The sequence below is a fragment of the Tenrec ecaudatus genome, chromosome 5 (assembly GCF_050624435.1).
Source record: "Tenrec ecaudatus isolate mTenEca1 chromosome 5, mTenEca1.hap1, whole genome shotgun sequence".
NCBI lineage: Eukaryota > Metazoa > Chordata > Mammalia > Afrosoricida > Tenrecidae > Tenrec > Tenrec ecaudatus.
The window spans coordinates 112,264,555-112,282,383 of NC_134534.1; the positions used below are offsets into that span (position 1 = coordinate 112,264,555).

General features: G+C 42.5%; 1 protein-coding gene across 1 annotated transcript in view; it reads right to left on the reverse strand.

The window, feature by feature from the left end:
* Positions 1-17,829, reverse strand: part of FRMD3 (FERM domain containing 3) — a 195,916-nt gene that overhangs the window by 125,921 nt on the left and 52,166 nt on the right. The window lies entirely within an intron of this gene.

Consider the following 17,829-nt stretch of genomic DNA (forward strand, 5'->3'; position numbering starts at 1 on the left):
TAATTCTGTTCCTCCAGATGTGGAACAGATCAAAGATTCTGGAGTAGGTTGGAATAGTTTCTTCTAAACCACAAACCAAATCAAACTCACTGCCACTGAGTCAATTCCGACTCATACAAGACAGAGTAGAGCTGCTTGCTCTGGGTTTCCCAAGCCTTGAATCTATAGTGGACAGCCTCATCTTTATACTGCAGAGTGCCTGCTGAGTTCAAGCCGTTGAGCTAAAAGTTAACAGCTCAATGCACAGCCCACTAGGTCACCAGAGGTCCTTAGTTGCTTCTAAAGAGATAATTAATTAAAACTCTCAACACATATTCATTGAGCAAATGTTAATTAGCTGACACTTTAAAATCTAGCACAGATAAAAGTAACTGTGAAGAAACAAAATTCAACCTTGTGGAGCATGCATTCTAGTGGGAAAAAATGTATGAAATCAAAATAAATAAATGAAATATATAGGACACTTCTGTTATTCACTGCCATAAAATTGGCCCCCAATTCATGGCAATCCCATGTACAATAGGATCAGCTCACTGTGATCTCTAGGTATCATTGGAAATAGATCACCCGGTCTTTCTTCCTAACTCATCTTAGGCTCATAGAAACACCCATGGCTCCATTGCTAGATGGGAGGTTGCTGCACAGTGCACTGGGGCAGGAACTGAACCAGGGTCAACAGCATGGAAGGTGATGATTCTACCACTAAACCCACACTGCCCTTGTCCGCATGCATGATATTAGTTCTTTAAGTGCTGTGGAGAAGAAGAAAGCAGGACAAATTCAAGAAGTAAGTGTTCGCTCTTCTAATGAAAACTCCAGGGGAATCCACAAAGGCAAGTGCAGTGCTCATTACTACCCTCTAGAACAAAACCAACCCTTTGGCATCTGCAGTCATTGTTTAAGGGGAGAATAGCCCTCAGTCCAGCCTCAAGGGGACGTGGGGTCAGAAGGCCTGCATTGGAGAATGGGCATGCATCTACACAAATTGTGGATATGGAAAACAAGTGTTCCTGTTTACCTGGTTTTTGGCATTTGCTCTCTGAGGACAAATCCAAGTTCAGAAATCCCCTTGTATCTCTGCCCAACCCAGCTTCAACATCTCCCTGTTCTTCAGCTACAGGGAAAAGAGGGCCAAGTAAAGGATGGCTCTAGTCCCAACCAAATCTCTGGCCTTAATGCAGTCATTGGGAATTTCTGGTGAAAATTCTGGTCTGTAGAGCAGGAAGCACCTAACATGGAGGTAATATGAGGCAACAAGACGTAAGCTGGGAGCCACCTCCAGCAGGATCATCATGTCTACTGGGCAGAGCATTCCAAGTCCCTCTCAGGAGACCACCGTCCAACTCTGCTGGTCAAAGGCCTTAGCATTCAGGACAACGCACATTGACAGCAAGAACCCCTGCCTCAACCGGGATGCACCCTGGAGTTTTGAGGGAGACTGTCAAAGGTGATCTTGAACAAGCACCTAAATTCTCTGCTCCCTGCTCTGGAATAGGCGAGTCAGGATCAGCAGCCACGTCTTGCAACACAGAGTGTTGGAGCAGATGTGAAACATGGTAGAGTTCCTGGATAGTACAAACAGTTAATGTGCACAACTACTAAGGGAATGGTCGGAGGCTCTCATCCATTTGGAGGTGCCTGGTGAACTATTTCCTAAAATGTAGCCCCTGAAAACCCAATGAAACATACTTCTACTCTTACACAAATAGGATCAACAAACATAAGTCAATGTCAACTTGTCATGTGTGTCATGGGATGCTACCAAAATGTGAACTTGTATTCTTTGGGGGTAAACCACTCAGAGGAAGAGAGGGAAGGTGAAGTGGAAACAAGGAAGAAGACAGTGGAACTGAACAGCTCAACTCCACAGCCCAAAACTATTAACTCAGGCATACAAGGGCTAAGTGCCAGGAAAACAATTGAGGAGCAGATTGGCGGGAAATACAAAAACCCACTTCAACGTGCAGGCGGCTGCAACTGCACGGAGCGCAGCAGGGCTCCCTGCACACTGCTGTCAACTACCTGCCAGACTAGGGCAGGTGAGGACCTCCCCCTCAGCCAGCCAGGTATTAACGTCTGAGCAGTTAGTTTGCTACCACGGACAATACAGGATGAGGCTGTCATTTATAAAACAGACAGAAATTTCTCAGGCCCACGTTCAGACTTTGCCCACAAGTGGGACTGGAAGTAGGGAAGGGGAAATTGAGCAGGTTCTTGGGTGCAAATGAAACAAGAAGACCAAACCAACTTTCTATTTTAAACTAAGAGACACCTTGGAGAAAGGCCTGGTGACCTGCTGCTGCCAAGTCTGTCATTGAAAACCCGATGGGGCACAGTTCAACTCAGACACAATGTCGCCTGGAGTCAGTGCTCACTGCACACACAGCAACTGCTTCCAGTGTTTTCACCAACAGCCTTTCTCGAACCTTTTTTTTTAATAAATAGGATTTTTCTTATTATTAAGGGAAATGGCACTAGTTTTTCTTGAAATCCAGAAGTCTTCCTCCAATCACCAAATGAACTAATAGGAAAAATCAAAATAGTAACTCTAGGAATTAACAAACACATGATGTTTCTCATACACAGTCTAGCTTACAGCTATGAAAATCTCCCCCAAATGTCTTAAAATGATAGCTCAAGGATCGAGCCCATTACTCTAACAGACCGTAGGTCAATTCCCACACCTGAAGACACTTCTTCTGAGCCTCCATCTTCAACTGTTACCAGAAAGAAAAGGGATCAATTTGTCAGACTTTCAGGGGACATATTGCACAGGGTCTGATGCTGCCCACAGAACCTCGAACAGCCAATACATATGAAGCTTGCTTTCCAAATGATCCTAAGTAGCCTTAAGAAGCCCCCAGCCTTTTCGTGCAACTGACACCTCACTCGCCCTCCTCTGTCTTCCTGGGAAGTTGTCTAGAAAGAAAGCGAAGGAGTAACCTCCACCTCACCATTGTCATTTGGTGCACACAGCAACACTAAAGAATTCATCTATGCTGCCTTCTAGAAGCAAACCGCTCAGCAAATGGACTCTTTCCACACGTGCACAGAGGGACATATGAACAAGGGGTGAGCTCTAGCTCCGGGTGTCCACTTAACTGTGCCAGCTGTAGCGACCTCAGGCTACATCAATGACTGCTCACTGCAAATAAGGAATGACTGTTATCATTTGACGACAACCATTACCATCATCAATTACAGAGAGAGTCCCTTCATCGCTCTGAGTGAAAATATAACCAGCGGCCTCTAAGCCTCTATTAACACTGTCCCTTCTACTTCCAAATCAGAGATTTTTTTTTAATTGTCTGTAGTTTCTTCTGTTATAATTCTCTCTTAGGCGTTGAACACACACACACACACACACACACACACACACACACACACACACTGAGGGACACACAAGCAGACATTAAATGTACTCACACCAGAAATCCTCTCTAGAGGATACCGTGATGCTGAGCAGTTTCTCACTGACTCTCAGAATTCTCAGACAGCCTGTCTGCCTGTTCAGGGGAAGATGAACTTCTACTCTCAAGTTCACCACTTGCACAAATTGCTTTCCAAAACACACAGTCTCCATGGCCTTATCGGTCAAATGGGGATAATAATACAACACAGCAGAAGTCTGAAAACTTTGTGAAAAAAGCTAGAGAGTAAATATTTACCATTTTGTGGGTTCCATAGTCTCTGGCTCAATCACTCTGAACCCCACTGTTGAAAGGCAAAAGTTACTTCAGACAATATGTTAATAGGCATGATTATACTCCTAAAAGGGGCCCCTGGGGCGTGCAAGTGGCTAACTCATTGAGCTGCTAACCAAAAGGTTGGAGGGTTGTGTTCACCTAGAGGTATGTTGGAAGAAAAGTCTGGCAATCTACTTCTAAAACATTAGCTATTGAAAGCCACCTAAAGTTCTAATGTGACACACAGGGGTTGCCAGATGTTGGGGTCAGCTCAGTAGTAACTGAGTCAGTTTTATATTTCTATAAAATCACTGATATTTAAATTTGATATAGCTTTCTTCCAGGATGAATACATCGATCTTTCCATCTCTTCCCACAAGCACTCAAAAATGTAAAATATAATCTTTGCCCATGACTAAGTTGTGCAAACAGAACAAGGGAATACTGCATGGTTGAAAATCAGGAAAGGTATGTGACAGAATTATATCCTCTCACCATACTCAGTCAATATATATGCTGAGCAAATAGCCAGAGAAGTTAGATTATATGAAGAAGAGTAGAGTCAGGATTGGAGTAAGTCTTAGTAAGAACCTGCAAATGCAGACTGCTTGCTGGAAGTGAGCAGGACTTGAAGCACTTGCTGATGAAGGTCAGGATTTCAACCTTCAGTATGGATTACAACTCAAGGCAAGAAGACTAAAATCCTCACCACTGGACCAAGAGGGAACAACATGATAAAGGGAGAAAAGATGGAAGTTATCACGAATGTTGTCTTTTGTGAATGAGGGAGAGTGCAGAGTGGAGACCCAAAGTTCATCTGTAGATAACTGAACATCCTCTTACAGAAGAGTCACAAGGAAGAGATGAGCCAGTCAAGGTGCAGTATAGCACCGATAAAACATACAACTTTCCTCTAGTGCTTTAATGCTTCCTCCCCACACACTATCATGACCCCAATTCTACCTTACACATCCGGCTAGACCAGAGCATGTGCATGGGTACAGATAAGAGCTGGAAACTCAGGGAATGCAGGACAGATAAGCACCTCAGGATCGATATTGAGAGTAGCATGGGGGGAAAAGGGGGGAAGCGATCACAGTGATCGACATGTAACCGCCTCCCAGGAGGACGGACAACAGAAAAGTGGGTGAAGGGGGACATCAGACAGGGTGAGACATGAAAAAATAATAATAATTTATAAATGAGCAAGGGTTCATGAGGGAGGGAGGGTGGGGGAAAGTGAGGAGCTGATACCAAGGGCTCAAGTAGAAAGAAAATGTTTTGAAAATGATGGTGGCAATAAATGTACAAAAGTGCTTGACACAATGTATGGATGGATGGATTGTGGTAAGAGTTGTACCAGCCCCCAGTAAAATGACTTCTTAAAAAGAGAATGCTGTCTTTCTTGGATCTACTATCAATGCTCATGGAGCCACAGTCAAGAGATCAACGTATAGATTGCAGTAGATAAATCTGCTGCATCAAATCTCTTCAGAGTCCTGAAGAGTAGGGATGTTCCTCTGACGACTAAGGTGAACTTGACCCAAGCTATGGAATTCTCCATTGCATCATATGCATGTAAAGGCTGAGCAATGGATAAGGAGAACTGTAAATGAATCGATGCATTTGAATGGTGGTGCTGGAGAAGAATAGCAAAAGTACTATGGACTGTTTAAAGGACAAACTGATCTGTCTTGGAAGAAGTATGGCCAGAGTGCTCCTTAGGGGTAAGGATGGCAAGAGTTCATCTTACATACTTCAGACATATTGTCAGGAGAGACCAGATCCTGGAGAAAGACATTATGTCTAGTAAAGTGGAAGGACAGCAAAAAAGACGAAGGCCCTCAACCAGATGGATGGACACAGTGGCTTCACCAACGGGCTCAGTCATAGAAACAATTGGGAGGATGATACGGGACTGGGCTGTTTTATTCATTCATGCTACTGGGTCGCTGTAGGTCAGACCAGACTCCATGCACCTAACAGCAGCAACATCCCAGAGGTGATCTGCAAAAACACTCAGTAAGGCCAGGTTTGGTCCACAGGTCACAGTTTACTGACCCCTGATAGTGAGAACGTGGTGACAAGTAAAGAAGTCATTGACCATAAAGCACTCAGAGACTAGAGCATTCAACAGATACTAGCCCTACTACTAACGTGCAGAGAGCAAGCCAATGTGGGTAAAATGCAGCCCTTCTATTGGATCTGACTAACTTTGATGAAGATGTGTGAGAGCAGACATCCATGTCTCAGGAAGGGCCGGGATAAAAATAGATCCAAGCTCTGTAGCCCACAACATTGAAAAGTATACATTTAGACACAATATAGGTGCATGCATGAAGCGATGATTTGGCAATCCTGGCACAGAAGGACCAGCTTTGCTGCCTGAGCTGAGAATTTTACCAAGAAAGAGTCTATGCCACTGATGCAAAATGACTCTTTGCTACAAAGAGTGTTTGACTAACTAGACCCTCAGGAGTCGTGTGTCTGCAAACCAACCAGCAGTGGCAGGGATAGTAAAAATCCAACTACTTACATAAATTGGTGTGGATATAATTTCATACCTGAAAATTACACTAAAATGAGGAATGATAAAGGACATCTAACCAAGGGAAAAAAACGGAATCACCTGTGGTATTCACATAACAATAGTGGAGCCTCTTAGCCCATCATGGTTAGCATTCAGGTATCTATGCTGCCCAAAGCCACGTTTTGAATCAGATGGACAATTAGGAGACAAGACAAGCACTTTTAAAGGAAGAGGCAAGACTCTAAACGTATCTCCAGGCGAGATGAGGTTCTCTTTCCTTCTGATCTCTCTGCTTCTTCTATGCCTCTTCCCTACATCCAGGAAGAAGAGATCTGGGGTCTCCCTAAGCCCAAGTAGCTTCCATTGTATCCCATCAAAAATAGCAATGCTGCCAATGACACTATAAGGATAAGTGAATAATCAGAAATCTGTGACTTATCAAATGTGCACATTATTTAGTATTATACTTTATGGCATTACTTTATGTTGTCATTACTGTTGTTACCATGCAAAAGGCCAATGTGTGTGGCTGCTAACCAAAAGGGTAGAGGCTCGTGTCTACCCAGAGGTTAGCAACCACACATAACAAAAGGAGAAAGTCCAGTCTTTCTCCTGAGGAGCTGCTGGTGGTTTTGAACTGCCCCCATGTGGATAGCAGCCCAATGCATAACCACTACACCACTCTGATGAGAAGGCGAAAAAGCGCATGCGCGCGCCCCCCCCCCACGCCCCCCCACACACACACAAGGACAAACCAGTTGGATGCCATACATTTAAACTGGCCCCAGGAATGAGTTTGGCACCTGTGGCTTTTCTCCTTCTGTCCCTTACATGATGGGAAACGTAATCTAATATTTTCTTGGACTTACAGAAAAGATCTGTTCCCTATTGGCAAAATCATAGAGCACACGGGATTCATTAGGTTAGCCACAAGGAGACCGTCGGAAAGGTAAGGCATGCTACATGAGCATGAGGGTCTGCAAATATAACCGTCAGTGTAGAAATTAGTTGCAATGCTTAGCTTTATGCTTTGACTTCACTGGACTATGCCACTGCCACCTAATTAATTCCAACTCACGGGGACCCTACAAGAGTAGGGAAGAAGTGCTCCACAGGGACTGAGAGCAACCTCCGCAAAAGCAGACAGCCTCTGTAGCTAATGGCAGCACTAGGGTGAAACAAAACCAAGAAAAACCAACAAGCCCACAGCTTTGGAGCTGACTTCAAGCCAATAGGACAGAGTAGAAATGCCCCTGTGAATACCCAAGGCTGAAACTCTTTACAGGAGCAGAAAGCTCCATCTTTCTCCTGTGGAGCCGCTGCTGAGTTCCAACAGCTAACTTGGCAGTTAGCAGCTCAAAGCATAACCTGCGATACCACCAGGGCTACAGATGAAGCTACAGCACCCAGCTATTTAACCAAACACTCAGCTAAGTGTTGGTGAGAAGGCATTTTGCAGATGTGGCCACTGTCTAGAATCGGTTGATTTCCAATCAAGGAGATTATCTTTGATCATATGAGTGTGACTTGTGCATTTAGCTGGAAGGCCTGAAGAGCAAAAACTGAAGTTTCCAAAGACAGAAGAAATTCTACCTGTAAACAGAAACAGAATGCCTGCCCACCACATTTTGGATTTAGTCTATACTCAACCCCATGAGCCAATGCCTTAAAACAAATCGTTACACACACGTATGCATGTTGTTAGAGAAGAGGGTTTCCAAAGTTTGTCAACATTGAATTACTTAACAGATAATGGAATGTTTCCATGAACTGTCCGAAGAGCCCTCCCCTGTGTTGTGTATGCATGTGCGTATGTGCATGAGTGTAGGGGTGTGTGTGGGGTTGGGGGCGGTTGATAACATTATCTTGGGACTGCAGGAAAAGCCATCCTAATGGCTGGGAAGAAGCACCAGACACAACAGCCAGCAACTTTGTTCCATCTTGCTATTCCGTCTGAGCAGCCTTTTTACTTTGTGGAGGCTTGGTGTCCTCTCCAGGATGATTTGCACGCAGAAGCCATTTCCAAGTGCCCCTGACCCTTTAGGGTGCTTGGCAGCAGTACAGCCGGGGTAAACGGAGGAGGAATCGGGCTTAGCCAGATGCTGGGCTAATCAGCCTTCAGACAGGCACTGGTTAGGATTCAACAGAGCACATATTTAGGAGAATAAGCAGACTTTCTTTCACTGAAGTCTCTATTTGACAGTATACTCATATGCTTTCTACAGAAGCACTGTTCCTTCCCTCTTTCCTGAATTTTGCATGATGGTGTGTTTCCTCTGGCTTATTTTCTCACCATCTTTATTATCAAGTAATACATGAATATGCAGTCATTTTAACAAAACTGAGTAGAACTGTCTATTCAAGTGAACATTGGACTGTGGCAACCTCTATCTGTCCCACAGTCTTTCCACAGAGGTTACCACAGTCCAATGTCTATCTTTCCTATGCCTTTGCTCTGCACTTAGGTATTTGCATAAAAATAATCCTTTTATTTTAATGTAAAGGGATCAGCCTGTGTGGTATTTTTGTTTGCTTTTTCAACTCAACAATATATCTATCAAATGTTTCCATGTCAATAATATGTATCTTCGCTAGTCTTTTTAGTTGCCACAGTATTCTGCATCCTTTGTGAGCCTTAGCAAAATGGCCAGTGTTTTCATTGTTCAAACTCTGTGTTCTAAATAAACAGTGCTGAAATGGACATCACGGCACAGTATATCCCTGTACATCTTGCTTTCAAAACAATCACAGAAATGAACTTGCTGGATCAAGAAGCATAATAAGCATTTTGAATCTGGAGAGATGCAGCCAAACTTTTTTTTATCAGTTTATACACTTTTACCAAATGTTTCTCCCATCCTCAATAAATATGGATAATATTTTTTATTTTTATATCATAAAAATTATCTTGTTTTAATTTATATTTCCCTTGTTACTAATGATGGGGAGCATTTTTAGGAGTTTATTGACCACATATTTTTATTCAATCTATGTCTATTTTGCATATTTTCACTTTTTTTCATTTTATTGGGAGCTCTTACAGATATAAAAATTCACAATTCAATTAGATCAAGCATACTTGTACAATTGCTGCCAACATCATTTTCAAAACATTTTCTTTCTTCATGAACTTTCTGATATCAGTCCCCCTTTATTCCCTACTCCCAGCCCCCCAGGAACTCTTATTTTATATATATAGTGCATTAGTCCAAGTAGTCTACAGAAACAAATCCAGGGAGACTCATGTGTGTAAGAAAAAGCTTTATATAAAGGAACAATTGTATATTGAGAAAACATCCTAGCCCAGTCCAGATCGAGTCCGTAAATCTGATATTAGCCCATATGCCTGATACCAATCTATAAATTCCTTTGAAGACTCGCACAACACATGCAATGATGCCAAATGCAAGAAGATCACAGGCCAGTGGGTGGAAAAGTTTTGTGGATCCAATGGCAGTGGAAGCACCTCAGTGCTCCAGGGCTCTAGTAGAACTCCATGTCTTGTCAGCAGGAGGATGAAGAAGAGAGTCTGCGTGTATCTGGCCTCCAGTGAGCTATTTATCTCCTTGGTGCCTCCAAATGAGGTCATCAAACTGCAACCTGATTGACAGGCTAGACGCCACCCCTTCACAAGTTGACATCAGATTATGTAATTATATATATATATATATATATATATATATATATATATATATATATATGCTGTATCTTAGACAATTCAATGTATCCGTGTATCTGTTCACCTACAGTTCTGTTATTCGTTCCCCTCATGTGGGGTTACAGTCATCATTGCTATCAGTTGCCCCTTCCCCGCATCCTACCACACCCCCACCCCCACCCCCACCCTCCCTTCCGGGAATCATTACTCCCATTACTATTTCTGAAGGGTTTATCTATCTTGGATTTCATGCATCAAATGATCTTAATTATACAAATGAACAAACACAGGGCTAACCAGATTAATGAAGTAAAACTAAGACCATAAGAGTAAGGGGATGCCATAGTAAAGAACTAGAGAATAGTTAAGTGTTTCATTAATGATATTCTGCACCCTGGGTCTATCATTCCTTCTATGTGATCCTTCTGTGAGGGACTATCCAATTATCTAACAGGTTGGTTTTGAGTCTCTACTTTGTCTATACTCCTTCAGGTCAAATTGATTACCTGTTTTTGAACTTCTGATACTTATTCCTGTTGACACCTCATGATCACACAGGCTGGTGTGCTTCTTTCATGTGGGGATTGTTGCTGCCCTGTTAGATGGCCACTTGTTTAACTTCAAGATTTAAGACCCCAGATGCTATATCTTTTAATAGCTGGACACTACCAGCTTTCTTCACGATATTTCCTTATATTTTGCATATTTTTCTATTGATTTATTTATCTTTTGGTTTATAGCATCATGTTGGATTTAGCCTGTATATTACTATTTTGTTATATATTTTGCAAATTCTCTTCTCATTATTTTGCTTGTATTTTTTAATATGCATCCATTCAACAAACATTTATTGAGAAACTACTATGTACAATAAACAAATCAGATATTCTGAAAGGAAAAATTTAATTTTTATATAAAATTGTCAGCATTTTACTTGGTTCTTTCTGGAATTTACATTTTCCTTAGAAAGCCTTATGCTACTCAACAATTATAAAAAATATGCTCCAAATTTTTTACATAAAACTATAAAATTTTAACTCTATATTGGCCTTTTGGACTAACCTGGCATTTATTTCACATATGGTGTAAGGGATGTATTTAGCATCTCTGCTTGTTTGCTTTCAAGTGAAAGGCAATTATCAAAAATCCATACTTTGGATAACTTTCTTTCCCAATCTGATACGAAACCTATCTTTTTCATAGCGTACATGCCCCTCTGTTGTGGAGTTTATCCGACTGACATCAACCTTCTAAAACTTCTAAGACTTCTAAGAACTGCTCCAAAGGGTTTCCAAGATGGTAATTCTTTATAGAAGCAGACAGCCTCATCTTTCACCCACAGAACAGCTGGTGGATTTAAACCACCACGCTTGTGGTTAGCAGCCAAGTGCCACTCACTCAGTGTCTTTTATCATAACCTGTTTTCGCATAAACAATGGGGAAATCTCAGGATTCATTACTCTGTTCTCTGATTATTTTCTTATTCCTGAATATGTCTTAATTACTCCCTCCAAAACAAATTCACTGCTTTTGGTTCAATTCTGGCTCTTAGGGACCCTACGGAACATTCCAAGACTGTAAATCTTTACAGGAGTAGAAAACCTCATTTTTCTCCCACGCTGTGGCTGGTGGTTTCGACTGCTGACCAAAAAGTAACCCACCATGCCATCCGGGCTCTTAATTCCTACATCTGCCTGTCATTAAACCACTTGTCATTGAGTAAATTCTGATTCAGAGTAATACCAAGTTTCAGAGTACAACTGTAATCTTTCATTTATTTTATTTTATATGGCTTGATTAGGAGCACTGGTAGTGTAGTGAGTGGGTTATGTGTTTGGCTGCTAATCACAAGCTCAACAGTTTGAAACCACCAGCTGCTTCACAGAAAAAAAGATGGATATTTTCTACTCCTATGAAGAACTGCAGTCTCAGAAACCCACAGGGGCAGTTCTACCCTGCCCTGTAGGGTCACTAGGAATCCACATCAACTCAATGACAATGAGGTTTGCTTCTGTTTTTGATAGCTCGGCTAGGTGCTAGTATACTTTTATAATTCTCTTTATTTAGAGACTATGTATGGTTTAAGGAGATGTATATATACAGATGCCATGTTGTATACAAGGGGATACCAAAAAAAAAAAAAACCCTGAAAAAAGCTTCACTTAGCACAGCTTTCATAGTACGCATTTTTCTTGCTAGGTGAATATCAAGCAACTGGCTCTGAGTTAGTGCACCCAGTGGCATTGCCTGGGAAGTTTCTCTCTGGTTGCAGTGATTTTTTTTGTAAAAACAATTATCTTCAAACCTAATTTTTTTGTGAAAGCCAATTCAAGAGAACAGCATGTGGTGATGAACTTTTGTTTCCTGCTCAGAAAAAAATGCCACAGAAACTGTTGTGATGTTGAACATAGCTTACAAGGACAGCACTATGGGAAAGTGTACAGGTGGTTTCCTCCTTTCAACGAAGTGAAATGTTGACTGTTGACAAACCTCATTCTGGATGTCTATCAGCTTCCTGAGCAGACAAAAGTGTCAACAAAATTCATGCATGTGTGCTCAAAGACCAACAGCAGACCATTGAAGAGAGGGGGAAGTTATCTGGACTATCTTGGAGCTAGGGTCAGCAACTTTTAACAGAAGACTTGGGACTATGAAGGGTCATTATGAAAATTGTGCCTCGGATTCTGACTAAGTAGGAAAATGAGTATCGAGTGGAAACCTGCCCTGCTTTGAAAGAACAGCTGCGAAGCAACTCAGACTGTTTTTGCAAGGTCATTACTAGTGATGAGACCTGGTGCTGTTCTTACAACCCCTAAAGCAAACATCAATCAAACTGGTGGAAGACACCACTGTCACCGTACCCCCCAAAAGCTTGTCAAGTGAAATCAAATAGCTAGATGATGCTCATTTGGTTGTTGTTGGTTTTTTGTTTTTTTTTTTAATGTGAGGGGGGTAGTGCATTTGGAGTTAGTTCCACCAGGTCAGACTGTTAATCAAGCTTTCTATTTAGAGGTTCTGAAAAGAGAGCATAACAGTGTGTAACAAAAAATACCTGATTTGTGGCAGATGGGGGGCTGGTTTTGCCACCATGACAACGCACCTGTTCACGCAGGAATCTCAGTGTGACAATTTTGGGCAAAAAAAAGCATGCCTTTCTTGCCCCACACACCTGACTCACCGGACTTCTTTTTGATTCTGTGAATGCAGAGGGACATGAAAGGACAGCAATTTGATGATTTAGAGGAGGTGAAGGAAAAAATGAGGGAGGTGTTGTCAGCCATCCAAACAGATGAGTTTTAAAATATTTCCAAAAATAAAATTGCTGATTTGACCAATGTATTAAGTATAATGGAGAGTACTTTGAAGGTGGTCAGTTTGTTTTGTTAAAAAAAATACATAGCTTTGGAAAAATTCCTTTTGGGGGTTTTCCCCTCATATGTGTGTATCTATAAGTTATCTTCAAAACGTTCATGAAAAAAATAGAATTTTTCCATGAAACTCTTAAAGGCCCCTAGTGTTACACCACAATTAAAAAAAAAAGAGTTACTTATATTAAATGTTTTCTTCTTCGGAGTGATATGATATCAATTTTATAAATGTATTTGTTTGTGATTGCTTGCACTTAATTTTCTATTTTTTTATCCTATGGGTTCTTCATACATAAAACATTAAATTGTCCAAAATATTCTGATCTCCCTCCACATGTGCTCCTATGGCCGTGCCATTGTCATGTTGTCACCAGGAGCCATGGAGCACTGGAAGCCACGGTGTCATCCCATCTCACCACAGGTCTTCCTCTTGTTTGCTCACCCTCTGCACTTGCCGGACATGACGTCCTCTCGCAGGACTGCTCCCTCTGACGGCATGTACAAATGGCATGAATGACGTCTCACCACCCCCACTTTTGAGGATTTTGCTGGCTGTACTTCTTACAGCACTACAAATGCACCAAGTCTTCTCCAACCATCCTCATTCATGGCCTAGCTTTCCGAGCCCTGCCATGGGATAGGAGCCGTGGTGAGGAGATTCCCTCAACGGGCAGTAGCCTCCCTGAGGCTTTACCCAAAAGGTGGGAAGTTACTGCCTGTTTGATGAAGGGTCCAGTCCTAAGTCAGGCTGACTGTTAGCACTTCACCACGCGGTCTCTCTCACTGAAGGCAGCTAGAAACCTCAGCAGAATACATGGAGTAGCTACTTAAGGACTCTGAAAAGTGCATCGTAGGGGCAGGCTGAGACAGAGGAGCGGAGTTTGAGGTACTGCTGAACAAAGCAAGGGTTCCCTCCTCCTTTTCTCTAGTACCTCTTGGCCAGCACTCCGGAGAGACCTAGACATGTGTACCCGGGCAGACAGAGCTCAGGACTGGGGAATAGGAGACAGGGTGTGAGAGGGTTAGGGATCTCTTCTCTAGCAGGTTTAACCACAGCTTCCATTTCTTTCACACTTATCACATGGTTCAAATTCTGTTTTACATTGTTGTTGTTCCATGTCATGATGTTGCTTCTGAGTCAGAGTGACCCTATGCGCTACACGGGCCTGTGCTCATGTCGAAGCCAGTCAGGATAGCTATGGTGTCAATCCACCATGTCAAAGGGTTTCCTCCTTTTCCCCGCCCGCTACTTCTTTTTACCAAGCTTGATGTCCTTGTTCAGGGACCGGATTCTCCTGACAACATAGCCAACATACACATAAGACAAAGTCTCTCGCCATCCTTGCCTCTAAAGAACATTCTGGCTGCATTTCTTCCAAGACATACTTGGTTAGGTTGAATTATCATTACTTGGTTACATTTAATTATTCAGAAGAGATACGAAGTGAAGAACAATATATATGTTTGTTCCTAAAAAATCTTATGTGATAGGGTTTTATATAGACATAAGCATCCCTTAAAGGATACATAAAATATTGATCACCATAGTTACTTCTGATGGGTTGGGACTAGAATCAGAAGGAAAGGTAGAAAGGAAATAGTTCTGGCCTTTGTTTTAAACCTCTCTGAATGTTTTTAAAATCATGCACATTCTATTTTTAAAAACAACTTTTAAAATAGTAAGAAACAATGCCTCCATACAGCATTGTTCACTGGGACAGCTGACCTTCAGTGAACCATAGGAAACCCCAATCTTGGGAGCACCCAGGTACAGAAGAATCTTAATAGAGCAAAGTACCTGAATGTCTGTCTACTACTGTCGTAGAAACGGGACGTTCTCCCAAGGAAGTAAGTAGCCATCACCTGGTCTCTCGAATTGAATTGTGTACCTCAACCTCAAAATATGTGCTGTATATCCTAACATCTGCAAATGTTGGTCTGCTATCCCCAGTGTCAACAGTTCAAAATTACCAGCCGCTAACAGGAGAGAGATGGAGCTTCCTAGCCCACAAAGAGTGACCATCTGGGAAACTCTCAGGGCAATTTGATGCTGTCCCACAGGGACATGGGCTCCATGGCAACGAGTTTGCTGGATGCTCGTGGTTATAATCCTATCTAGGAATGGGTTCCCTATGTTACTGAGCAAGTGTTACTGTGGGATTATTATTATTATTGTAACCAAGGAATCAGGAAGTAGAAGCTGATGCTGAAGAGGCAGGGACCTTCCTCGAGAGCTGACTGAGAGAGAAAGCCTTCTACTGTCAGTGCGCTGCACCAGACACTTTGCCTCAAAAATGATGAGAAAATAGCTTTCTGTTTGCTAACGCCACCCAGTTGTGGGTTTTTTATAGCAACACTAGACGATTAATATACACTTGGGTACTCAAAGAGCAGGGTGCTTCTATAACCAATATAGAAGTGGTTTGGGAATTGGAAAATGGATAGAGGCTGGAAGAGTTTTGAAGCTCCTAAAAGTAATAACCTAGATTGCCTAGAAGAGACTGTTGATAAAACTATGGACGATAAAGGAAATTCTGGTGAGGGAACTGATGGGTGAATGTGTTTTGTGTGTGATAAGGCCATGAATGTGGAGGGGGATGCAAAGAGAAGAATTTCATGGATTGAATTGTGTCACCCCCACCCCCCCAAAAGTGTTGTAAATCCTTACCTCTAAGCCCATGGGTATAAATCCATTTGGCACTGTGTTTTTTGCTATGTTCATGAGTCAGGATTTGTGTAGGACGTGTTGGTGGCACAGTGGTTATGCTATTGGGATCCTAAGAAGAAGCTTTCTACTCCCATCAAGAGTTAGTCTTGGAAACCCACACGGGGAGTTCTATCCAACCCATAGGGTCGCTCAGAGTTTGTTTGTTTGTTTGTGTTTTGGTGTCGTGAACCAATTTCTTTTGAGATTTTTTTAATGATTAGATGCAAATGATTAAAAAAAAAAGATTGGCTGCAAGCTAGTAAGTGGAGACAGGTAAGATAAACATGAAGCCAGATGGAAGCCTGCAAGGAACCAAAAAGCAGAAGCGGAAGTTGAAGAGAAAAGGACCTTCTGCAGAGCCGAGAGAGAAAGAAAGCCTTGCCCTTGAGCTGGGGCTCTGAACCCCGACTCCTACTCGTGCGAGGACAACCCTCTGGATGCTGACGCCATCCACGTATGGCGCGTGCGTGATACAGGCATCAGGTAACTGCAGTCCCTAGGAAAAGGGCGTTGGAGAATAAAAACACTGCTTGGATTTTGTAACCCAGTTCTTTTTAATAAATTCAAGACGAAACTCAGGAATGAAACTGACTTTCTCTGGGTCAGCATTAGATAAGACCTAGTTTAATCATTTTTAAAATTTCAGTCAAGCTAGCATTTCCTTGGGATATGTACAAGAGCACGAAGCTCCCGTTGCTATGTCATCATTATCAACGGCAACAAAATGAGATTTGAGATCTTGGAAAGACTGCATCATTTTTTGGTGTGTGCATTAATGTCCTTAACTATATAACAGGGGACTGAGTGGTGGTCCTGACCCTTACCACCTGCCAGAACCAGCAAGTCACCTGTCTGGTTCAGAAATGAAATTTTACAAAGATACTTCCCGACCTCCGCCTCAGATTCAGATGTTACTTGTTATTCAGTTGGACTTGGCCAGTAGTCAACACCCATTTAAACGCATTTCCCAAACATTACAAATGTCCACTCAGCTGTTCAGTTGTGCTTACTGTAGAGACAAAGCTTTATGTGCTTTAAAGTTTTTCTTCTATTACGTGTTGAAATGTACCTCATTATTGAGACAAAGTTGGTCTAAGGAAAAAAGGCAAGTATTTCATGATGTTTAAAGAACCAATTTTTTTTTTTCATTTAAAAGACTGGAAAATAGTCTGTTTTTAAACGCGTTGCTGTGTGCCATGGAGTGTGTGTGACAGGACAGGACAGAAAGATCCCCAGGGACTAGCATAGCGAGGGCGTTTGAGACACCAGGCTCTGGGGTAACGGGCAAGCACTTAACCACTGTACCACCAGGGTCTTTCTTTTAAATAAATAACCAAAGCGTGGCAGTTAGGAAAAAAGGGTTAAGCACTAGCTATTTTTCCTCGGGCATATGCATGCATTCTCATTATTTTGCATATCATACTCTATAAGGAGTCACCTTGATGCCTCTATCCTACTCCATCCAGTAGAAGCAAAAGGCTTCCCTCAACTTGGTATCACAATAGAGCCCACTGCATTGCTGCCCCGACAGCCAGACCACCAAGCCCCCCGAGCCCACAGATGGCCCTGTCCTCACCTCCAGGCATCACTTCTGGCCTCCTCTCTAGTCCTACGGCCTGCAGTAACCCTCAGCGCCCTGCTTCACCAGCAGCAGGATGCGCTTAGAAGGGAGGAAGATAGAGGAAAGAGCATAGAGAGGGGAGAGAGGGAGGGAGGGTGGGAGGGAAGGAGCAGAGGAGGGAGGAAAAATCAGTGATGGAGATTTTTCAGGATTAAGGAGAAAGAAGGAGGGAGAGAGGGGCCGGGAGAAAACACTTAATAAATGTGCTGGCTGCCGGTTTGCAATCCATGTTCAGTTTCTTCTCTTTCCCCACCTGAAA